At 42.1% G+C, this 25,548-nt stretch overlaps 1 long non-coding RNA gene across 1 annotated transcript in view; it reads left to right on the forward strand.

Annotated features, from left to right (window-relative positions):
• Nucleotides 1–25,063, forward strand: part of LOC124507709 (uncharacterized) — a 95,196-nt gene extending 70,133 nt beyond the window's left edge. Inside the window, exons 3-7 of the long non-coding RNA XR_006961111.1 lie at nucleotides 1,977–2,101; nucleotides 2,639–2,718; nucleotides 22,261–22,313; nucleotides 22,650–22,699; nucleotides 24,326–25,063. This is a non-coding gene — a long non-coding RNA (uncharacterized LOC124507709). The remainder of the gene's footprint in view (nucleotides 1–1,976; nucleotides 2,102–2,638; nucleotides 2,719–22,260; nucleotides 22,314–22,649; nucleotides 22,700–24,325) is intronic.
• The last annotated feature ends 485 nt before the right edge of the window (nucleotides 25,064–25,548 follow it).

The raw sequence follows: 25,548 nt of genomic DNA on the forward strand, positions 1-25,548 counted from the left end.
GGTTATGGGTCACACTTTTCCAATTCTTTGCCTGTCGAAGCAGAGTATAGGCATTGTACATACTGCATTGCTGGATTTTGTTGTCTTTTCTTAAAGAGTGATGGGCTTTCTTTTGACATGATAGGATGTTATGTGGATCTAGGTGATCCTTTGGAGGTTTGTTCTTAATCTTTATTAGAGAAAGTTCAGAGTAGACTTTACTCTGGGACATGGCCCTTCTAGAGTTTTTATTAAATGTCCTGGGTGTTCAGCAAGGATTCTTTACTCTGACATCAGAATTTGAGTATATCCCAGTGCTATGTGAGCATGGGAAATCGTCCAGCCTTTGACTTCTTTTTTTTTTTTTTTTGGTCCAGTTTTATGGAATTTTACCCTACACAGATATGTATTCATATTTATCCAACAATACTGGAAGAATGATGTGGAGAATTCTGGAACTTCTTCTATGAAACATCCTCTTCTCTCAAACCCTAACACTCAAATCCCAGCTGGTTCAGCTTCATGAACTCTAATCTCTGCCTCAGTCTCAGTGAGATACCCCTGGTCCACTTGGGCCACCCCCTTGCTGCATTGTGGGCCAAAAAGTGCCCCAGACTGAAAGCCTGAAAGACCAATAAATAATTTTTCAAATAAATAATAGTTAAACCAAAAAAAACCCCACCAAATTTCAAAATGTTGCCATATAGCTACAAAACTTTGGTGTTAAAAATGTGGAATATGACTGGTTTCCTTATGTATGCTTTTATTTCTTCTTAGTAGTTCATAACACAGTGTGCATAATAAGTATATGCTGAGTGAGTGATGTTGTGCAATCAATTACACTTTGGTTCTTTTTCTTTAGAGCCTGTGGTTCTTAGCACCTGAGACTTGACAGTAACTGGACACTTTCACATTTTTTTTAAAGTCTGTTTATTTAGAGAGCAAGGGGGCAAAGAGTGAGGGAGAGGGAGAATCCCAAGCAGGCTCCGTGCCACCAGCGCAGAACCAAGTGAGGGGCTCCGACCCACGAACCGTGAGATGACCTGAGTCAACATCAAGAGTTGGACGCTTAACTGACTGAGCCACCCAGGCACCCCTGAATATTTGCACGTTTTATTTACAAATTTAAAGAGCCAATTTCTTTTAAGATATGGGAAGATTCTAAATCTGGTCAAAGGTAGTAATGTTGCGAATGTAAGAAAATGCAACAGCATGTGTTTCATTAGCCACCTTAACCCCCAAAATGTCCCTTGTTTTACTTTTTTGGATCATAAACACTCTGTAGACTCACACTACCATAAGTGTATCTGTCTCACTCGCTGATTCCCCAAATGGATGCTGGCCTTTTCTGTAACTAATGATAGGCATTTGTGGTAGCCAGACACAAAAATGTTTTAGTTGGGAGGGAGAACAAAGGTTATGTTTTAATGTAATGGAAAATTAGGAATCCTAAACAATTTGCTCATCAATCAAAACACTGAAATTTTGAGGAAAAAAAAGGAGGCTTCTAGTTAACAGCGTTTTCACCTGGGGCTCATTAGTGCTTTAAAAGTGGTTCTTTCTCCAGTTTCTAACTAATGCATGGCTGGGAGTCAGGCCAGGTGTTCCTTATACTTGATTTCCACTCTGAGCAACTCTATCTGAAAACTCATCCCCTTCCTACCACACAAATGCAACCTGTTTGCTGGTTCCATTAAATTAGCTCAGTCTCTACTACTGTGTACAAACCAAGCCAAGTGGCTGATTTCAAATAATAAAAGCTAAGAACTCTAAATTCTTTTGCTTGTTTGTCTCTTGTTAATGGGAATTCGAGCTGTTCAAATTCAGAAAAGTATTTTTTGGGGTTGTCTTGCCACATTAAAAGAATTAAATAAGAGACAGTTTTCATAGTCACTTTATCAAGTGCGTTCAGCAATGTAAGTATTAAGATAACATTTTCAAATGAAAAAGCCCTGAAATTTACAAAGAATATCCATTTGTCTTCTTCCATGTTTCAGTGAGAGAACAGCAACGGTGCACGCGGGCGGAACTTGCCCCGGATCGGTCTGGCTTCTCCTATCAGACTTTCCCTATGGTTTTCCAAAGCTAGAGCAGACTTCCATTCTTCCTGTGGTGCACCTTGGTGAGAAATGCCTTGTCATACTCTTTCCTTTAATTTAACGTAAGATCTGGCCTTGAAATCCTTCTGCGTTATGGACTTCCTTTTCAAATCACAGGCAGTGCTGGGAACTGAGAATGTAAAGCTGCACCAGACTGCACATAACTCATTCCAAGGACGATTCAGTGGGGTTTTATTACATGCCAAATATATGTGAATATATTAAGAAAATAACACAATTTTAATGGCTTGGGGAAAAGGGAAAGGGGTAATAGACTGTCTTAAGGGGGAAACAACCTATGAGTCCAGCATAAAGGGGGATTCAAAGAAAGGGAGAAGTTTAAGACAAGTCATGGCAGAATGAATACAGTTCTGAAATGAGCTACAGCACAATAGGGAGATAGATTCCATGTGTGTCTTCTAAATTAAACCAGGACGGTTTCATTGACATGACAGATAATTGTCTTTTGTATGGTCAGAGGAGGGCATGGGCTCCCGTCTTCTTTGGGAACGTGTAAAGACTGTTTTTGAGATCACTGATTATATAACTGTCAATATTAGACTGACCACATCCTGATCTGCGTCGGGAGAAAATGCACATGGCAAGTAATCTTGGACATGAAGCATCCTTTAGCGAGGGGGTAAGTGTATGCTTTCCTTCGTCTCTTTTCAAGAGCAATAAAAAGTTTCGCTTGGAAGTAGCATGCAACTGGGAATAGCCCCTTGTCATTGAACGGAGAGTAATTTATGACAGCAAGAAGAGCCAACTCCTGGATTGGTTCATTTGACTTGCACTATGGTATCCAGAGAGTTTTCCCCCAGTGAGACCTTTTCTGGGTCTGGTACTGATTAAAATGGCTGCCCTTGTGGATGAGACAGAACGAAGAAGGACAGTGCCTAGTTGTGCTGTGCTCCCTGTTCACCATCAGGACGAGCAATGGTTCCACATCTCAGTTCTCCCGTGCTTAGGGTGAATGTGTTTACGGAGACCCAAGTGGCTGGCTCTTCTGTGAAGTAACTCAGGGCATACTTCCTGCTTTGATTTTGGTTACTAAAATCCTAAAATCTTAAATACACATCCTGGATCTTCCTGCCTGTCTGCTTTCTTTGGGAAAGGGGAGCGAGTGGGGAGAAACCCACCTTCTTTCTTTCAAAAAGAGAGAGAGAGTAGCTGTTTGTATTTGGAATTCTAGATCACTCTAGGGATAGTGTTTGAAATCATTTGCTTTCCTTGATCTAGGACAGCCCAGGACGTGGTCTCTACAGATAATCACAAATAACCATCATCCACAGATCATTTTGTTAAGTTGGGAAGGACTTTTCTCTCACATAATTTTTTAAGAGTTCAAATAACCCTCGAAGAGTAGATAGCTAGTAGGGCTTCTTGGACAGGTTGGGTGAGGGAGAAAGAAATCACATATATTTATATTTCTGTATTTATTATATTAATGTATATATTTGTATTTAAAACAACACTAAATCACTTTTTTCCCCATAGTCCTGTACTGAAATAGCTTCCTGGTCGTTAAGCGTTACAAAAAAAAAAACACAACTCATTCAAGCCACCAGGAAGGTGTTCCAGTTATGGTATGGCTCCTATGGTTCAAGATAGAGTCACTACAATCTGGAAATAGAAATGATTCCAACAGAGCTCATAGTCCTGGTGATATTTGGGTCCAACAGTCTACAATACATTAAGAAGGTTAACTCTGGGTAATTGTTCCTTTCAGAGACGAGTTGAGCTCTTTCTGCTACTCCTATGAGCCTTTGAAAAAATTACACATACTCATTCAAACTAAAATATGGGTCATTTATGGTTCTCAGCGGGTATTTATTGGAGAAGGAAATCACAGCAGGGCCTAGTGTATACTTGTGTGTGGCTGTCACAGAATTAGCCTGCTGACTGCCTTTCAAGAAATTACACATGTCTCCAGTCTTTGCTTTGCTTTTAATGATACTAATGAAACCAAGACCTTCCATTTATCTGGTTTGGTAAGCCGTAAGTGGTACTCTAGGTTCAGATTCAGGAAGCCAAAATCTCAAATCAAAACTAAGGATACAAATAAACTCCATTTTGGATTTGCAGGAGACAGAGGCAAGTCTACAGTTTTAAACTGTATTTTGCAGTTAAATCTACCCCTTAGAAAACTAGCATGAGGGTAAGAAAAATGACCTTCGCTTCATAGGAGACTCTGAATGTCCAAACCTCTTATGTCCAAAAAGTGGGGGAGGGGTAGGAAAGAAGGAAGGAAGGTGAGAAGGATGAATGAATAATCACAGGTCTCACTTGGATTTTATTCTATTTAGGGTTTCTTTTAGCTTTTGTTTTAAAAGTAATATTGGGAATTATATAACATTCCCTACCTAGCATGCTGTATGTGCTATTATTTTAGTGCTTCCTGCCCTGTGGCTCCTTCCATCTCCAAGGTATTAATTATTTCTGTAGGCTGCCCACCTTCCATTCCTCCCTCCATTTCTTAAGAATTCTCTTCTTGTGGCTTTCTTTCTAAATGTTCCTTTTATACATTTTTTCTTTTCATTCTCTACACAAAGAATAAAAATGTCCTTGTGAGTTTTACATGTGACCAAATCCTCAAGTATTGCATGCATCTTTGTTGTCGATTTTTATAAACTAGTTTTTACTTGCCATTATTAACTTACTATAAAAACTGCAGGATGGGGCGCCTGGATGGCTCAGTAGGTTAAGGGTCCAACTCTTGATGTCGGCTCAAGTCATGAACTCATGGTTTGTGAGATTGAGCCCCACATTAGGCTTCAAGCTGGCAGTGCGGAGCATGCTTGAGATTCTGTCTCTCCCTCTCTCTCTGCCCCTCCTCTGTGCTAAATAAACTAATTAATTAATTAATTAATTAATTAATCTTTAAAGAAAAAAAAAAACCCTGAAGGACTGTAGCTTATCTGGAATATCTTATTGAAAAAAACAAAAAAACAAAAACCCAAAGAAAGGGAAAGGTCCTAAAAGTTCTTGTGGGAAAAAGATTACATGTATCTATTTACCACACTGGTCTGATCTTTTTCCAAATAAAATGGTAGGAGGGTGTATCCTTCAGATATCATCCCGACTAAAAGGAGACTGTTTGTCATAGCTTTTGGCCACTTCAACTAGTTCCGTAAAGTAGTTGTGACCTGATAAATTCAATTTACTCTCAGATTATATAAAAAGGTGATTGTCAGTGATGGAAACCTCTCTGAATTCTTAATTTCCTATGTGGTTTCCATTTCGTTGCAAGGATTGTTTAGATATATTGTATTTACTTTCTAAAAATTTTTATTTATAAATATTATTTTATTCCTAATATAATTTTATTATAAGAAAGAAAGCAAATTATTACTTATCATTTAGAATTTACTTAGGCCTGAATTTATTTATTTTTAAGTTTATTTATTTTTGAGAGAGAGACAGTGTGAGCAGGGGAGGGGCAGAAAGAAAGCTTATTAATTATATTGTTCATATTTTTGGCATCTCAATTTAACTTCTGGTCACTTGATTCATTAGTTTGTGAGAGGGACAATGCTAAAATCATTAGCTGTAATTGCTGATTTTTCTACCTGAAGTTCTGTCAGCTTATTTTTTTTCTATTTTGGGGCTGTGTTGTTAGGTCCATGTATGTTTATGATGATCTATATTCTTTTTTTATTGTTCCTTTTACCAGTATATAAAATTCACCTTCATCTCTCACCATTGTATCATGTGTCAGGATTGCTCCTGTAGGTATCTTTTGATCTGTATTTGCCCGGCCAATCTTTTTACTTACTTTTATTTTCAGCGTCTCTGTGTCTTTTGTTTTAAACGTGTCGTTTTTAGACAATATATTGTTGGGTTTTATTTTTTAAGCCAGTCTGGAATTACTGTCTCTTAATTGGTAAGTTGAACTCCTACGCATTTATTGTAATTACTTTATATTTGGACTGATTTTTTTTCATCTCATTATGTATTTTCCCTTTACTCTTTTTCTCTTCTTTTCTCTCTCTTTTTTATGTTTTCCATAAAACACATGTTCAAGTGTTCTTCTATAGGTTTTACACCTTCCAATTTTGTCCTTACGGTACAAATTCTTGACTCAAATTCATATTCAATTTTAATCACTTTTATTGAATTCTTAGGCTCATCAAGTTCAAAAAGATAACCTGAAACTGTCTCCTCCAATGCCACATCATAATGATATTACCTAGAATTTTATTTACAGGTTAGTGGATGTACTTTCTTTTGTTACTTTGGTTCTTACTTGTTGTTGTGCCTCTTCTTTCGGATAAACAATAGACTCCATAAGATACTTCTTTAACAATCCATAAGTCATGAAATATGTACCACATTTTTCTCTCCATATTACTTGAATACTTTCTCCACAAGGTGGATCTTTGTGAAAATCTTCTGAGCCCTGTTAGGTCATTGAATATTTTTATTATATCCTCACATTTTAACCAGCTTGACATCAAGTTCTGGGAAACATTATTTTCCCTTAATAGAGTAAAATATTACTTTATTATGCATCCAGAATTGCTGTTGGTAAATGTACTATATATAAATCTTGTTCTTTTGTTTCTATTATTTCCCTCTGTAAGATTTTAGAATCTTTCCCTTTTCTCTTTACTATATGTTACAATATAGTAAATCAAGCAAGCAGATTGATTGATTTTTGCTTCAGTAGTATATGTTTAGTTTCTTTGTTGTCTGAACTATTTGGTTTTATGATATTCCCTACAGTGTCAGGCGCTCAGCCAGAAAGAAAACATGCATGGGGAAGGAACTCAAGTCCATGCTCTAAACTGTATCAGTTCTGTTGAGCTTAAAGAGAAGGGCAAGGATGAGCCCCAAGGAGGAGAGGCCCAAATACCCCGAATCCACTACTGATGATTCCTGGTACTGCCACTAAACCGAGTAACTCTCTTGGGCAGGATTTCACCTTTCCACACTTATTAGGAAGACGCAGCACTAGGAAAAGGTAGCCTCCTTGGGTGGTGTTCCACCAGCCATGCTGGTTTGGAAGAAAAGGGATTGGAGAATGAGGTGCCTGAAGGCATCTCCTTGGTGGGCACCCACTACCACTTTTATTAACTGTTCCAAAACACAGGGTTCTTGAACTGTCCTAATATCCAAGGACATCCGTACTGGTGCTTTGGGCTGTTTTTTTCCCATTTCTAGGTACTGGACGGACAATGATTACACCAAGCCAATATGAAGTGAAGAAACAGAAAATTAAGTGATTTCCTCCAGTGTGTCCATTTCACACCACTGCATCTTGCTCGGGTCCCATACGTATGAGCTGAAGACAACCCGTGGTTTCAGCAAGAGGTTACCAGGGTCTTTTCTTGTGGTGCTTCCTGTCGTTTCTGGCCCTGGGAACCACACTTCTCTTTAGCTTCTATACTTGCTCCAGGTTTGGTTTTGGGGGAGGGAGCTAACTGCAAAAGGATTTCCAACTTGTCTAAGCAAGGTCTCGGCCTAATCTCATTTACTCATTGACAGAGTATCTTTACTTTTAGTAGCTAGGGAAGATACTGGAAATGCCCTCAGCCTTCTTATCGAACCTTCAGAATTCTACAGGAGCTACACAATGACTGTCTGTTTCCTAACATTTTTAAATTCTGTGAATGGCTACTCGGATAAATAACGTGGGATTATTGAACACATTATTGAACATTATAATTTTTTTTAATTTTCTGTATTTGTTATCACATATTTTGTATTGCCTAATTATTCAAGTCATTAGTGGCTGTTACTTAATTATCAAGAAAAAGCAAGCCTGGTCAAGTCAGTGATATATGTAGGCAGTCCTTGCTTTGTGCAGGTCTATAGAATGTGTGAGCTGAAGTCATACAAAGCAGTGTTAATAATCAATGCGAAGAAATTATGATTGTTCTATGACCTTTAAATTTTTTTTGTTAAACATTAAAACCTCCCTGATTATTAGTTATAAATATATAGGGAAATGAAAAAATGTAGTAAAACTAACATCTCTTTAGTACCCTGTAAGTGCCTTATATGCTCTGATAAAATGTTTAACTTTTGTGAGGAAGGTTAAGAGTAACCCCAGGAGAGTTTCAGCCGGGAGTGGGGGTGAGTCACATTTGGTGGCAAATCATATTTGCATTTACAAATGATTACCCTGGCCCTGTTGGAGAGGGACTGGAGGGTGATAGTTTGCGATGGGCATTATAAGAAGGGGCTGGGAGCAAGGGAGTGCCTTAAGGGGCCGTTTCAGGGATCCATGTGAAAAAAATAATAGGAGTTTGAAGGAAGACAGTGGCAGGGAAAGGAGATAAGATGCATGTCAGGAAAACTTGGAAGTAGAAGGATTAAGACTTGGTAACTGGATGTGATGTGAAGGAAGAGACGTATAGAATGGTCTTCAGGCTTCTGGCTCAGATGACTAGATGGGAAGCTGAAGGGGACACATTCCTTCATGTAGGTGGAAAAGAGGAGAAGCAGGTTTAGGGGGAAATTTAGCTATGGAGATGCTGGGTTTGAACCGATAGTGAGATGTCTCAGTGGAAATATCTAGAGATAAATGGATATACATGGATGTGCGTTCAGGATACAGATGTGGGTGATATTCACACATATGTTATGCATATACAATATGTGCACATATATGGCTCATGTATATTATATATATACTGCATGTATAATATACATGACCATGCTTATGCGTATGTGTATCTATGTGTATATAAACTATCATGTGTTTGGCATATTTGAAGCCACAGAATTGATTGAATAATCCACGCGAATGTATAGAAGAGGAGAAAGTGAGAATAAGACTACAATCCTGGAGAACCTTATATTGGAAGCATGGGAGGAAGAGATTCCCCTAAAAGTGACTGAGAAAAACTGGGCAGGAAGCAGAGACAGAAAAGAGAGGAGGAGTCCAAAGGAAGGGCTCCCTTGAGCCTGAAAGAAGGAGAGATGCACATTGGTCAAGTAGAACTTGGGTGTGAAGGAAAATCAAAGCTCACGCTGTCTTTATGACGTTGCGTTGTCTCTAGAAAAGTGCCTATCACTTTGTCCCAGAGAGCAGTTTCTGTAGAGTCACATAGACAGACAGTAGTTCGAGAGCAGCCTACAGAGTGGCAGGGGGGAAGTTCGGAGACAGTGGGTGGAGACCATTCTTTCAAGAAACTTGAGCACTTCTAATGTGTAGGGCAGTTAGTTGCTCTGCACTAGTGAAGATGCTTGGCAGTTGACATAGTGTGCAAATGATAGTACCCAGTGTGTAGTCGCCCAACAAGGATATAGTAAGTGCAGTAATGACAGAGCCAACCATGTGGCATCCCTCTGAAATACTCCCCATAGTCCGAGTTTCCCCTCTGATTATGTGATTGTTCACTGGGTGTCTGTGTCTCCCAGCTGGCCTGTAAAGTCTGGGAGGGCAAGGACTATGTTGATTTTTTACTCACAATTTTATCCCTGAAGCTTGGCACATGAGACTTGAGTAAATACTTGTTTTATGAATGACAAAACTGTAGTTCAATCTTTTTTTTAATTTTTTTTTTTACATTTATTTATTTTTGAGAAACAGAGTGAGACAAAGCGTGAGCAGGGGAGGGGCAGAGAGAGACGGAGACACAGAATCTGAAGCAGGCTCCAGGCTCCGAGCAAGTGGTCAGCACAGAGCCCGATGCGGGGCTCGAACCCACAAACTGCGAGATCATGACCTGAGCCCAAGTCAGACGCTCGACCGACAGAGCCACCCAGGTGTCCCTGTAGTTGAATCTTTTTATTCCCAGCTATTTGATTTACTGATTCATGGACAAATTTGTATAGATTTGGCTGTATGATTAAGTTTGGTTATTAGGATGGTCGGTTTAAAAAAAAAATCATTTTATTAATTTCCTGTGGCTGCTGCAACAAATTACCACAAACTAGGTGACTTAAAACAACAGCAGTTTATTCTCTCACAGTTCTGGAAGTCGGAAGCCCGAAATCAAGTGTCAACAGGGATGAGTTTCTTCTGAAGGCTCTGTGGGAGGTTCAGTTTCTTTCCTCTTCCCACTGCTGGTAGCTCCAAGTGTTTCTTGGCTTGTGACTACATCACTCCTATCTCTACTTCCATGGTCATATCATCTTCTCCTCCAGGTGGCTTAGGGTACATAGGTCTGATCTCTCTGCTTCTGTCTTTACGTGGCCACCTTGTCTTCCATCCATGTGTCTTTCCTCTGTATGTCTCCTATAAAGACACTTGTCGTTGGATTTAGAGCCCACCTAGATAATCTACATTAACTTCCTCGGAAGTACGTCTACAAAACTCTGTTTACAAATAAGTTAACATTTACAGGTTCCATGGATATGACATGGATATACTGGAGCAGTGGGGAGGGAGGGGAGAGGAGGGCGGGCACCAATCCGTCCACTATAGCCATGAAAGGATAGTTTCCGATTTCAAGTCCCCGGGGGCTTGCCTCATTGTAGCATCATAAAATTATATATGGACCAAGGTCGTTGTCGTTGCTTCATTTTGCTTGCTGGCAGAAATGAAGTTGTTAATTTTCAGTAAAAGCACTCATAAAAGAAACTTTCTTCTTGTGATTAGATGGACCTGGAAATGTAAATAGACTTGCAAGTTACCCCTTTAAAATGTTTGTGGAAGGTGTGTAGGTTTTTTAGAAGGTTCAGTCCAGTTAAGTTCCCTCGATTTCCATTCTGAATCCTGGCTTTTAGGAAGTCATTGTTCAACAGGAAAGCCACTTGCAGCTTCCATTTCCAGCAGGTCTCTTGCAGTTGATGTTTATTCTAATAATTCAAAGAGGATGACCAGAGGAAGTTTTTTGTGGAGGCTCAGAAGCCAAAGGGAAATAAAAAGTGGCAAAAAAAAAGGTTGAGAATATTCATAAAAATTTAAGGTTGTGGAGTGAAGGACAGCTTTGTTCTAAAAAGCTTTTTAGGGGCACCTGGTTGGCTCAGTCGGTTAAGCATCTGACTCTTGATTTTGGTTCAGGTCATGATCTCAGGGTTCATGAGTTCCATCCCCACATTGGGCTTCATGCTGACAGCATGGAGGCTGCTTAAGATTCTGTCTCCCTCCATCTCTGCCCTCCCCCCCCCAATAGACAACAACAATAACAAAAGCTTTTCAAAAGAACGGACTTATCAGTTGCTCTTGGATGTATATGGCTCTTCTTTTTTTTTCTTTTTTTAAGATGCACCTTTTAAAACATTTTTTTAATGTATATTTATTTTTGAGAGAGAGAGAGAAAGACAGAGCATGAGTGAGGGAGGGGCAGAGACAGAGAGGGAGACACAGAATCCGTAACAGGCTCCAGGCTCTGAGCTGTCAGCACAGAGCCCAGTGTGGGGCTCGAATTCAGGACAGTGAGATCATGACCTGAGCCGAAGTCAGACGCTTAACCGACAGAGCCACCCAGGTGCCCCTAAAGTGCACCTTTTTTGTTTGTTTCTCTCTCTCTCTCTCTTTTTGGGTATATACAGCTCTTATCAGAAACTTCACTTTAAAGAACCTGGGTTGACTGAAGCTAATGCCACTGATGTTACCTCTGGGTGATTTATTTCTTTTTTCCTAGAAATTAGAATGTATGCATTTGGGGAGTATTTGTTTTGTTTTGCTTTCCTTAGGGAGATAGCAAATAGAATTGGGAAGTTGATGCATGAAGGATCGAAATTTATTCTCAGCATTGTTACAACTATTACTTGATGTTTCAAACCTGAAGATCCAAAGCAACGCAAGAAGAGAAAAAGATTTTTTTCTGGAAAACATGGATTTTGGATTATTTGAGCTGTAGGGAGATAGATCAATTCCCTTTCTGGAGTTGGCCCGAGGATTCTGTAAAAGCAGGATAAAATGTTATTTTTATAGCTATGTTTTTATTTGTCAGTAGGACATTAAAAGTGGAATTGATGAGAATTGAAACAAGCCCTGATTGGGCATGATTTGACTGATCAACAGAAAATAGTCCTCTCATTATTCCAAATGGATTTTCTAGGGTTCCCCCCTACTATGCTCAATTCCAGATGCTTCGTAAAAGCCATCAGTGTAATGAATTAGATCGAAATATGAATCCTTCATCTGGTGTATTTTGACCCCAGCTGGTAATAGGACTGTGACCCGAGGCAAGCATTTCCAGAAGTCCTAAATGCAACTGGAATAAGCAGGAACAGATATTAGTCTCAGTTATCATGATATCAGATTTTCGTCCTTCTCCAGCCTGGTGCTTCATGAGGAATATTAGCAGCACTGTGGGTTACTTCTCAAGCTGGAGCTTTACTGTCCGGCTCCCCAGAGTCTCAGTCCCTCCTTGCACACCACCAAGTGAACCTGCGACGTATCTGGGAAACGAGAGTTGGGACGACAAACGTACAGTTCGTCAAGAATGTGCCCAATGTGGCTCACAGCCTGGTGCGGACAATAAAGACACCAGCCTGGGGCACAAGGGGAGTTAAAAGATGCTCAGCAGCTGTTCCCATTTCTCTTGAGGCCAGGGGAGGAAATGGGTTTTCGCTGGAGCGGGAGGGATTTAGACTGGTATATGAAAGGATTTCTGACTCAAGGTAATGCTTTCCCACAAACAGAACAGTCACATCTCCTGCTTCTGTTATTTAAAAACAGAATCTGGTGTGTCTTCCGATGGCAGGTTAGAGGCAAGTGGTCCCCAGAGGCCCGCAGGGCGGCTCTTTTTAATATTTCAAAAAGCCGAACAATGTAGATGAAACATTTAAACACCAGGAGTTGAAGGGACTAATAAGAATGTCTTTCGGAAAACCCTTTGACTGAAATGGTATCAGCTCAGCATCTTATGTTGGTCAGACCCTTGTATTTTAACAATTTTTTTAGGACTACAAATGAGGAATTAGTTGTCATTTAATTCTTAGAATTTGCTTGCTGGTCAAAATTCTATCAAAAGTTGGGTCCAATGGGAGGGAAATAATACATTAACGAGAGGCTCTTGGGACACTTGGTGGTTCAGTCAGTTAAGCCTCCAGCTTCAGCTCAGGTCATGATCTCACGGTTTGTGGGTTCAAGCCCCATGTTGAGCTCTGTGCTGACAGCTCAGAGCCTGGAGCCTGCTTGGGATTCTGTCTCTCCCTCTCTCTCTGCCCCTCCCCACTCAAACTCGCTCTCTCTCTCTCTCTCTCTCAAATAAACATTGAAAAAAATTAAAAACAAAACAAACAAACAAAAACACAAGAGGCTCTTGGTGATGAGAAGGCAGGAGTCCATTCCTTTGGAAGGGAAAACAGGATGTGTTAAGACATGAGACATAGGGTCCAGATATCTCTGGGTTAGAGGCCTAATTCTACACACTGGGCACACACATTTTTCCTAGCTTTGCTAAGCCTTTCCTTTGCTCATTCTAAAATAATAACCAACTTGTGGACTGTGAATATTACATGGGAAAATACATGCGAACTTGGGTGAGAAGATCTCTGGTTCTGAGGAAGACGGAAGCACAGAAATAAATTTTCCTGGAAGGAAATCAAGAAATCCATGGGGCAGTGCTATTAGAGAAGGAGAAATTTTGTTGAGTGGGCTTAAAAATGACACTGTCCCATCGCTGTTATCTCTTACACACACATGCACGTCTGTCTGTTTATCTTCACTACATACATGGAAAGGACCCATTTGCAAAAACACAAGTGATAAGAGCGAAGAGTTTTGAAGAGTGATGGCAATTTTATTTATTTATTGCTGTCTCTGCCTTGTTGGCTATTGGTAATTTTACTAATGCAGTTTTACTATAGTTGGTTACATATCCAGCTCATTTATTGTTTATGGGACCTATGTGTTGTTATTCTCTCATTGATTTCTCAAGACTTAGGTATTATTTTATCCATGGGAAAACAAATGCAGTGGAGTTCTTAGGCTTTGCTTTCTGTGTTTCCCATTTTCTTTTGGTGTCATGCCAACAGCTCACTCTTACAGAGGAGAGAGCTGGGAACCCATGTTTGTGTTAGACCAAATCCTTTGATGCTTTCCTGCTTCTCCTACTCAAGTACAGGTAATATTTTGATTTGTCTGCCTGGAAGGTTCCTCAGGTGCTATCCTGACAAGGCTGAATGAGAGCAGAGGCCTCAGCTTCTAGAAAGGACCTATGGGGGCTGCCCATGGATAGCCAGGGTTTCGGAGACAGAGAACAATCCAGTGCAGACATCTGTGTGGCTCTTCTGTGGATAGTGTCAGACTGTTTCTGAGGAACATCTTACCTGGAATTTCTCCTTCTGCTTTCCTACTGGCAATTTACCACCATAGCCACCAGCCATGTATTTAAACTCTTTTTGAGGTTTCTGAATATGGATAATTCAAAAGTAGGCTCAGATGGTTTATTAGGTAAGATACATACAAGGCTATGATGAGTAGCAGTTCATGGCAAGATAAATTTATAGACTTTCTTTAAGCAACAAGAAAACATCTCTAACCTTTTGAAGTAACAAAAATAAAATTTCTAATCTGGAATGTGGAGTGGTCTTTTTTTTTTTTTACGCAAATCAGAAAATAATAGTGTGACTGCATATGGTGATAAAGTTTGGACAAGCTCATCTTTTGAGGCAAAATTATCTCAAAGGTTAGAGCATTTTTTTTTAAATGAAGAGAGTTGTATAGAAATTATGAAATACATCATGCTCTTGTATGAGACTAGAATTCCTGAGAGTCTGAAGTGTTCATCCTCAGAAGTTTATACTTGAAAGATAAACTCAAGCTGTGTGTTTTCCCTGTGGGGCTGGCTCAGCCATTAGAAGGCCAACTGTGGACTCAAAGGCCACGACTGTCAGCCTGTCCAAAGTTCATCTTCCTATTGGGACTTGCCTCGAAATGCAATTAGTAGGACATTGCTAGACATCTTTTCGGTGTATGGTTACAGAGAGTGTGGGATAGGCCTAATGTAGAGGACGGAGGACATCAGACGATCCTATGCTATTTTCTGAAGAAAGCAAAGATCGTTTGTTTGGATCATGCCCTATTTAACTTTCTGATGCATTTAAATACCCTCAACCATAGAGCTCCTAAACGCCCTTTCCCCACCAGCATTCATCAAGATGCTTCCCAGGACATTGCGTGACCAGTGGCATAAACCCCATCCAGGCCCCTCGCTCATGATGTGGAGAGCCTCTGTCATATTTTTTTGCTCTGTTTTTTTCTCACTTCTGATGTGGATTAAAGTCTGTGCTCACAGCTCTCTCCAATAGTTTAAGGATATTTGATCCTTGAGTATTTATCCATTATTGGCTCTGTTTACCCAAGGGAAAATTAAGTGCAGGGCCTTAGAACAGTGAGCGCTTTAATACGCGGATGCATATGCTGATCTCTGACAGATGTTGGTCTTTGGGAACAACAGAAGGGGAGCTACGTCATCCGCCTGGGAAGCTGCTTGTGCAAACTGACTGATCCCGCAGGTGCCCAGGCCGCGCGGCGCAAGCAGCCCGCAATGCTGAGAAAAAATGCCTGGTGCAGGGACGACTCCCGAAATGTTACGGTTTTTCACACACGCACCCAACCCCAGCCAGCTGGCAGCGGATTCTGAGCAGTGCCTTGTAGGAAACGCAGTGGTTCGAACAGGTTTTGATTCGAACTATGCATTACTGAACTATGAAGTTTAACTTCGTGTTTCTATAAGGAGAATTTTTTTCTTTTATTTGCCACCAGGTAATCTGATTTCTAAATCTATCCAGGTATGGTTCTTTTTCTCAGGCTAAAATAGGTATTAGGAAAAGTGACTTTTGTGTATGTAGATGGGGGTAGTGGTACAAGTGTGTGTGGGGGGGGGGTGGGGGGGCTGTGTGTGGGTGTGTGTGGCCTTGTGTATATTTAAGATAGAAAAAAGCCCTTCTGGCAGGTTTTGGTTAAGACTCTTTTGTTTCTCTCTCTCTCTCTCTCTCTCTCTTTTAATGTTTATTTATTTTTGAGAGATAGAGTGTGAATGGGGAGAGGCAGAGAGGGAGGGAGACACAGAATCCCAAGCAGGCTCCAGGATCCGAGCTGTCAGCACAGAGCCCGATGTGGGGCTCGAACTCACGAACAGTGAGATCATGACCTGAGCTGAAGTTGGACGCTTAACCTACTGAGCCACCCAGGCGCCCCAAGACTCTTTTGTTTCTGAGTTAACTCCCCCCCCCCATTTTTGCCGTTATGGGAGCCTCTTAGAAACAAGATGTTGTCTTTGCGAACATGCCACTTTTCAATTGCCCTGAGTTAGTGTGTGTGAGGTGTAGGACTGTCCCACTGCTCCGAAAGGATACTGAGGGCCAGACCACCTAATTCTCCTGGGTGTCCCCTTGGGTGTCCCCAAGGCCCTGTCCCCTTGGCCTAAAATGGTACCTGTTACACTGTGGGTGTTCATGAGTTCAACAAAGGCACACCCCTGACCCAGGCAGGTGTCCCTAGAACCCCATGTAATTGTTTCTGTGGATCTTGTTCCAAAAAGGAAAGAAACCCTATGGGGAAGTCGTGGCCTCAGCACTTTATGTGAGAACTTGAGGAAAACATAATTCTCATCGTGTGAATAAAATCCTTGTTTCCTCATCCACTACCCATTATTGAGACAGCATCAGTCTACATTACCAGCACTATCTTGTCTGATTCAGGCACCCTCCTGGGACTGTGTGGATAGACGCCATTACCATCCTGAGACCTCATCATGAAGAGCAGTGGTCCTTGAGCCAGTCAGCCTGGGTTCAAATCCAGGCTCTGCTGCTCCCTGGCTAACCCTGATGATTTAGCCTCTCTCTAAATCAGTTGATGGTCTGAGGATTCGATGAGTCACCCATACGATATGCCCAGAGCAGTGCCTGGTGTCTACTGCGTACTCCCTACCTATCAATTATCACGTGTGATTACTGAGTTCTTTGGTAACCTCCTTCCCTCTATTCACTCCCAGGGAATGAGGTGAAATCCAGAGGGATCTGTTAACTTCTCCTCTTCTCCGGGGATTCAGAATGTGGGGTTATGAGGGGCACTGGGGCTTTCTGCGACCTCCGGTCTCCTCCCTGTTCCACCTGCTCAACTGGGGTCTAACTCTCCCCTTGGGCGCTGCTCCATCTGGTGCCCTGCCTGGCCCATTACCGCTTCTGGTTCTCAGTCTGGACACCAACCCACATCTCCACTCAGATGCCTCCTGGTACCCATCACTCTCTCTACGCTGGGTGGTTTTGTATGTGGCTGAAAGGCTCTTTTTGAAATGTTAGCCTAAAAGACTTGACTCAAGTTCCCCTTCCCTTGAGGGGAACCAAGGATTCACTTCTTGAGAATGTTGACTGATTATCTATTCACTGAAAGACACTGTTCTCCATCCCTGGGACACAACAAAATCACTGTATTCATGGAGTTCACATTCTAATGAGGGAAACGGACAGTTAGCAAATAGGTATCTAATTGAGTGTTGGGTTTCTGGTGCACCCAGATTTTCTCGGGGGTAGCAATACAGGTACCATAATAACCTCCATCTAAGCATGCTTGTCCCTGTTGGGCTTCCTAGAGCCCAGGATTGGGCTCGGGCCCATAGCCCGGGCAAGTAGAGCCCAGGACTGCCTCAGTCATTACCCAGCCCTTTTAAGTGAGCAAAGTACTCATGCTGGCTCATGTTCTTCCTTCCAAGATGTCTGCCGTGCACGAGCTGCAGAGCTACGAGCTGCAGCTCAAGGTCGGTCCCTTATTCTTGGGATGAGATCAGCTTCTGCAGTCAGAGCACGTCCCAACACCACTGGAACTCGCAGGGCCACAGAAAGGCAGCTGAGGACTGTGGTTATAGGTTCAGGCTTTGGAGGCAGACAGGATCGTTCAGTGCTTAGTGTCAGCATCACTTAGCAGCAGAACAACCATCCACAAGTTACTTAATCTCTCTAAGCCTCAGTTTTCTCATCTTCATAATGGGGACAATGGAGTATTTAGATCCTACAGCTTTGTGAAGATTAAATGAGGCTATGCAGGCAAGATGTGACACGATACAACAGAAATTATAGCTAATGTTTAAAATCAATGAGCTCTCTAGCTTGGAGTTGGAAAGAGCTACTTACTCTAGGACAAAATCAGGAAGAGGCCCTCTAGAGACCTCAAAAGGAATTTGGTATTAAAGAAAGGTTATCTAATAAAGCCTTTTCAGGGAGTGCTGTGATGGGAATACTGTGACTCCATTTGGGCTCTCTTTACACATGGTGGTAAAATTTCAAATAATAATTTCTCCTAATAACTGATTAGTGGTATCTATCACAGCATCGTGATAACTGAAGCTCTTAAAGTTTGCCTATAGGAAAGAAAGCAATTTCAGAGTCGGTGGATCTTTGTTATTACTTCAGTGGCCTTCGCCAAAGCATCACAACCAAGTGGAAGTCCTTTGCCTGCATGTTCCAAACTGTCGGTCTTCAGCATTTCTCCTGTGGCCACTGACTTTTGCATGCAGCCTGTCCACACCCATGCATTGCTTCTAATGCATGGTCATACTCCTCTGCCTCCTATTCTATCCCAGCAAGCATCTCAGAGTACAAGTGAAAATAGTCCTGTGGCAGAAATAAACCTGAAGTTGCTCTGAGTAATTACAAAAACCAATTTCTAAACTCCGCGGAACCATATTGTTACTAGTAAATCACTTGCAACAAAATTCATAAATGGTTGTGATTTATCAATGGTCATGAATTGCTGTTCTGTTCAAGTTCACCAGTCATGAATTTCTGTGAATCAAAACACATTGGATAATAAAGCAAATGAACGTTTTGAGCTTTTAAAAAATAAACACCCGCATGCAACTAGTACCTTCTTCCTTAAATCCTAATTTATATGATCTTCACTTAATCTAGACTCTTTGATCAGCATTTGCCTTTCTATTTAGTGGTCATAACCCTCAGAAGTGGGCCCAGTGGCGCACATAGCAAAAGTCAATTGGGACAAGATGGGTCTCTGGCTCATCTGAACCAACGTGACGGTGGTCTTGACCCCTAGGAACACAGCCATTTGATAGTATTCAAGGGGGCACTGCTAATGTTTGTCTTATCTGGGCTGCCACAAGGTGGGGTGGTGAGGTTGTCTAAGAAACAGCAATATTTTGTTAGACTTGAGGCAGTCTCTTGGTTGTGTGGGAAAACCAAGTATCTTAGGCGTCCTTTGAGAATACGGGGGCCAGATCAGTCCTTTGGGAGAAGGCATACTTAGGAAGCAGATGGGGAATTAGGTGGATGGCTTCAGAGCAGGTCTTCAGTAAAGGTGGGGAGCAAGCACGAAAGGGAAATCACATTGACACAAAAGCTGGGAAAGAGGGGGAAATGCTGAGCCCAAAGGGTGAGAAGATGCCCAGTATTTCACCAGGGCAAGCTGGGCCACAGGCTTGCAATAGCGGATGAATCCTAGTCGCTGAGCGCCAGACTGTTAAGGTGCATCCTGGCTGGGCTCTCATGAGGCCATCGGCTGTGCTTACAGGATTGCCGACTTACTCACATGCTGCTCACCTATGCAATGAAGTGCTCCATCTTTATTTTTCTAAACTGATCTAATCTCTACAGGCACCACCTGCTGGATGATAGGATGATGGGGAATTTACAATTGAATCTTAAACTCATTCTCTTCTACTGTAATCATTTCTTTTGAATGACTCAGTCTCTATCACATAAATATTTCACTAAGGAAACTGTGTTAGTTTGTCTTCAGATGTGAGAGAGGGCCTTGAGAAAGACCTTGTGTTCTTCTTCACAGATAATTTTGAACAAAACATGTAGGTAGGGAATCTCCACCAATGGTGAGTTTTCATGCTGGCTTCCTTTCTGTTTCCTTTCCCTCTCTGTAGCTCTCATCCCCTTCCCCTCTCCCAGGGGGCTCCAGAATTTGCATTCGTCATAAAGGATCATGGGCTGATACGTGAATCCTCTGTCCAAAGTAGGCATTCCTCCCAAAAGGACATGCAAAAGAAAGTAACCTAAGCAGATGCTATTTTTTAAGGTAGAATTTTAGGCGCCAACATTCAAAGTGAGGAAGATTTTTTTTCCTGCACATTTCAAATGTTACCTGACTAGTCACATAAAACGGGTGTGGAATCAGCCATGTTTACATAGATAGATAGATAGACCATCATATGTGTCTTAAGAACCGTTATCTTAAGAGATCTAACAGAGATTTAGACATGGGAAGAAAGCTTGTTTATTTAAGAAAATAATGCCCAAGATTAGTGATAGAGCACATAGAAAAAGAAGAGTTCCCAGGTTTGAGATAATAAAAATGACTAATTATTTAGCCAGTGAGTATGGAGTTTCCTTAGTTCAGCAGAGGTGGTCTGATTTCAGTATACTCATGCACTTTGGGCATCACTACATATGCCAGGGGGCTAAGGAAGGGGAATTGACCTTGACCCTTCTTTTAATGCTTATTTATTTTTGAGAGAAAGTGGGGAAGGGGCAGAGAAAGAGAGGAATCAGAGGATCTGAAGCAGGCTCCGTGCTATCAGCACAGAGCCAGAGCGGGGGCTCGAACCCACAAGCCATGAGATCATGACCTGAGCCGCAGTCTGACGCTTAACTGACTGACCCATCCAGATGCCCCTAGGCTTCTTTTAAAGAGACCAGATCACCCTGGCTGAGCCCCCAGTGTACATGCCACTCCCATCAAGTCTTCATCTGAATATGTCTTCATTCTACTTGTCATTGCCTTTCAGCTAAGGATCAACTGGACTGAACAGATTGAAAGAACCTACGAGGTCAGCCCACTCTCATGCACAAGAGCCAGTGCAATAGTCCTAACTCCTCCCTGGTCTTTTCTATCCGAGAAAGCATCTCGAGGCCTTCCCTTCTCATCCAATACTTTGCCTCCATAGCTCAGGCAAACAAATACCAAAGAAGCTGCTTCTTTAGAATTCCTCTTCTGTTAATAGAATCCTAGATGTTGAGAATGTCCATTTATGTCCAGGATCGATACCCTGATCCAGGATATCCTGATCCAGAAACCCGAGTCCTGTACTTTTAATACAACATTGGAACAAAAAAAAACCCCAAAATATTAACAATCTACTTTTATAATTGGTGTGGCCCAGAAGTAGTTAATTGTAGAAATACACAGAAGATACTAGAAATGCACATTAGAAGTCATATTACCATTTCCCCTAGATCTGCAGATGCAGCCACACACCATTCTACAAAGACAGGAGTCTTTCCTGTTGTGAAATTACTCCCTATCGAGCTCATTCTAATATGTAGTAGGCTTGCCAACTCCCTTCTTGCCTGGACTATAACAGCAACCTGCTAATTGCTCCCCTTGCCTTCAAACAATGACACTTCTAGCACTTAACAGTATTAGCATCAATTTATTCCTTTAAAAACAGAAATATGGTCATGTTTGCATATCTTAAAACTTTTCAATGGGATGTGATTATCCACAGCATAAAATTCAGGTTCTTTAACATGGCGTGGAAGTCCCTTCCTCTGCGGCTTCCACATGGTTCTCTAGAATGACCTCCTGTCACCCTTCCGTGTCTATTCACATCTCCAAGCTTTTCTCTTGTGCTATGAGGCCCATGATTTCCATGCCTCTAGGCCCTGGGGTTGAGTTTTTCCTTCAGTGGATGCACAAGAAAAGTCCCAGTCCTGTGAGTCCCTTCCTCTATCTACCTGGGTTTCACCTTCACTTTTAGACAGGGCCGAATTCTTTCCTGCCTCTCTTCTCATATTAGCCTGTGTTCTGTTGAAGCATTTATCATTCCTTTGAATCTGTTGATCAGCGTGTCTGTCTCCTCATCAGCCTTGTCAACTTAAGGACAGAGATTTTTTTCCCTCTCTTATTTTGTATGCTTCCCCCCCCCACCCCAGGACAGGATAGAAAAGGGTGTTAAATATGTGTTTAATTGAGATTAATCATTTAAAAATCTCACAGCCCCAAATTTCTTTAATCTTTTGATTCTTGATCCAAATCTACTGAATTATAAAATGGCTTTGAAATATGAATAGTGAAATAGTGAAACATGCATAGTGGGTGCCTCTGGATATCTGTCATTCAACAAAGATATTATTCTAAACACTCAAAGCCAAAAGTCATTTTTAGTTGGGGAATGCAAAGGTCAGAGAGTTATTTGGTGGTCAGTTCAGAAGAGCTGTTGACAACAGTGGAGAAGAGAAAAGTCCCAAATAACTATCATATAATATAACCTATGTATAATGCTGTATCAGTGTAGATGCAAATCAAAAATATCTATCACCACATTTGAAAATAACTCTGTTTGTTTATTTGTTCTCTTGGGCTTCTCAGATAGTGAACTTGGCCTGTGGATTGAGTCTGAAGAATAAGTTGGAAATGGCCAAGTGGGTGAATGTCCTATAGTGAAATAACAGCAGAAAAGAAGGCTAAAGAGAGTCCACGGAAGGGTGGGAGCCCCTTGTCTGAAGCACCCCTCTTGTCTGTAGAAGAGAAAAGGATAGAAGGGGATATGGGAGTAGATCGTGGGGGGGGGTCTCACAAACCCCACAAATTTCAAAGACCCATGGAAGGTCCCAGAAGCATTCTTTCCAGAAGAGGGAAGTTATCAGACATCCAAAAAGAAGACCTGGAAATAATTCGAGAGGTGGCGTAGATGCTGAAAGAATAATAACAACTATTGACATTTAGGGAATCCTTATTCCTGCCATGGTCTCTTCTAGGCACTTTACATCTCTTACCATACTTCACATTTTTCACAGCAACCTAGCAGGTGAGTGCTAGCATTTCTTCTTTTACCAAGCCACAGAAACAATAAGTAACAAAGCTGAAATTGGAACCAAGGTCAGCAGGCAGGAGACTCCATATGTTTAACCACTTGGCTGTAGTGCCTCAAAAGCATGAGGGATCGGAAACCAGAGGTAAAGAGCTTAGTGAAAAAGCGAAAGCAACGTGATCGGACAGAAATAATAATCCATGCCAGTGATACGGCAAATACAGAGATGAATGTAGGAGATACTTAGGAGATACAATTAATTAGCTTAGATAATGCATAGGGGATCAGGTAGAGGGGAATCCTGAATATCTGCCCAGGGCAGGTGGAGGTGCTCACTGGGATATGGGAATAGGAGAGGATACTGGGTTTCGGGCAGAGAGGAAATTTGATCATGGAGTGGGATTCAGCTTGTAAAGCTAGCAACATCGAGCAGTTTGGCAAAGGACGTATTCAGAGTTACGAGTACACACAGAAGTGACCCTTTCTGCTTGAGGATGACTCAGATGAGTCAGCTGGACTTTGAAGCATGTGTGGGTTTTCTACAGTTGCAAAAGGAAAGCGAGAAAGGTCATTACAGTCCTAGGGAACATGACGTGCAAGTGTGGCGTCAAGGAAAGCAGTGCGAGTTCTAGGACACAGTGAGCATTTGGGCAGGGGGTTGGGAGCTGCAGGGAGCAGGAGGAGGTGACGCTGCAAGGATAAGCAGGGGCTATGTCGGGAAGGGCATCTATATGTTTAGGAGCCTCTTGTCTCTGCAGACTAGCGAAAGGAAGGAAGGAAGGTAGGAAGGAAGGAAGGAAGGAAGGAAGGAAGGAAGGAAGGAAGGAAGGAAGGAAGCCTCATAAACCTTAGGGTCAGTCAGCACCCAAGTATGGTTGTACCTTGGAAGCTTGCACCCAGCGTGAATGTGACAGCTGCCTGTGAGCTTTAAGGAATCACGAAGGAACCTAAAGCCTGAGCTGATCCGCCCGCCAACTGCAAAGCAGCGTCTGTTCCCAGGTGAAGACTGCTCTGCACCAGAGTGTGCATTGGTGGCAGCTGTCACCAGGATAGCATTTTACACACTGGTGTGCTCCCTACCAAGAAGATAAACCTCCCGGGGGACCGGTGGACAGTGGTGGGCACTATTTCCGTGCCCTCTTAGGTGCTGGGTCTCTCCCAGAGCTGTGCATGTGTGGGCCTGCTACTGAGGACAGATCGAATTTATGGGGCAGCCTGTTGTCCCTTGAGAGCCACCTTGCACAGTAAGGAGCATGTTCTCCCCCAGTCCTGTCCTGGGCCTCTGTCTCTCATGTCTCATTTAGGAGCCTTTCCCGGATGGTTTCATAGCAAGTGCCCTGTGGCCGCATCCCGGCATTTATCACACAGATTTAATGATCTGGTTATTTGTCTCCTCTCCCAGACCGTGAACTCCTCCTTTTCCTGCTCCCAGCCCCTTATCTCTGAATCAGCTGAGCCTAGAACAGAGTCTGGCACAGAGTAGATAGTCACTGAAGTTTCTTATTGAGAGTAGTAGTAGATAAGAAAAAGGGAAGCTTATTTACTTACTCAACATGTAAATTTCCCTCCATGTGATTATTAACCAAACCTTTCTTCTTTCTTCCTTTTCCCCCTCACGGTCAGAACCCCTCACTGTAGGCTTTGGAAATGCAATCCTTATGGAGCAGTATGCTCGATTACCTTCACAGAGGATCAAGATTGTACTCCTATTCCCATATTTCAAATGATAATTTTTCTTGATTATGTGTGAAATGCGCTTGTCTGTGGAGGCCTGGATCAGTTATGACGGTCCTCGCGGTTCACATCTGTAGGAGGAAACTCTTTCATGAGTAAGACACAGTGAAGTTCATAATCTGTGAAATCATTTTAGCCCAAGTGAGCTCTTTGTGTCTTTTGTTCATGGAGATTGTGTGAAACAGGGCACAGATGTTTCAGTAGTAACTGTAACCCCACTGAGAAAAGAAGTTTTTGAGTTGTATGCTTAAAACTCGTTCTTGCATATGTGAGAAAAGAGAGAGAGAGGGTAGAACAGAGGGCAGTCATGTAACAGATAAGAACGTGAAGCTTCATTCTCTGGAAAAAGCGGAGTGCATTTACCCTTCTTTAATGTGGCCAAAAGTACACAGTTTGCCTCCGATCCCAGTGTTCTCAGAGAACACCAACCATGGGCATATTCCAGAGCATTCATGCCTTATCTGCTACCTGTTAGGAGCAGAAAAGGTTGTACGTTCTTAACGCTAATGTATGGACACAAGGGAAGATGTTGACTAGTAACCTTGGCAATTAATTATTAGAAAATGCACATTTTGGGGCGCCTGGGTGGCGCAGTCGGTTAAGCGTCCGACTTCAGCCAGGTCACGATCTCGCGGTCTGTGAGTTCGAGCCCCGCGTCAGGCTCTGGGCTGATGGCTCAGAGCCTGGAGCCTGTTTCCGATTCTGTGTCTCCCTCTCTCTCTGCCCCTCCCCCGTTCATGCTCTGTCTCTCTCTGTCCCAAAAATAAATAAACGTTGAAAAAAAAAATTTAGAAAATGCACATTTTGTCTTGAACGTCTACGTCATCTTAGAAGGAGAGAGACAGTGGGCTTCCCAGAGGGGATTGTACCTCAGTTGAATTTCGAAGCACGGGAAGGAATTAGCAGGCAAAGGTGGTGTGGGGGAGGCATCCTAAACACAGGGCACAGAATGTGCAAATACAGAGAAACAAGAGGCCACGGTGTCACACGCCCGTAGATGGTTAGGTCTACTCTACATTGACACATTATGTAGGATGCAAACATATTTGCCGATACTGTCTGCCAACTCCATTCATTCAAGAGTATTAATGAAGGTCCTGCTATCAGAACCT

Source organism: Lynx rufus, unplaced genomic scaffold (assembly GCF_022079265.1).
Source record: "Lynx rufus isolate CCGP_SWC_20201006 ecotype Redwood Valley unplaced genomic scaffold, mLynRuf1.p SCAF_12, whole genome shotgun sequence".
Lineage (NCBI taxonomy): Eukaryota > Metazoa > Chordata > Mammalia > Carnivora > Felidae > Lynx > Lynx rufus.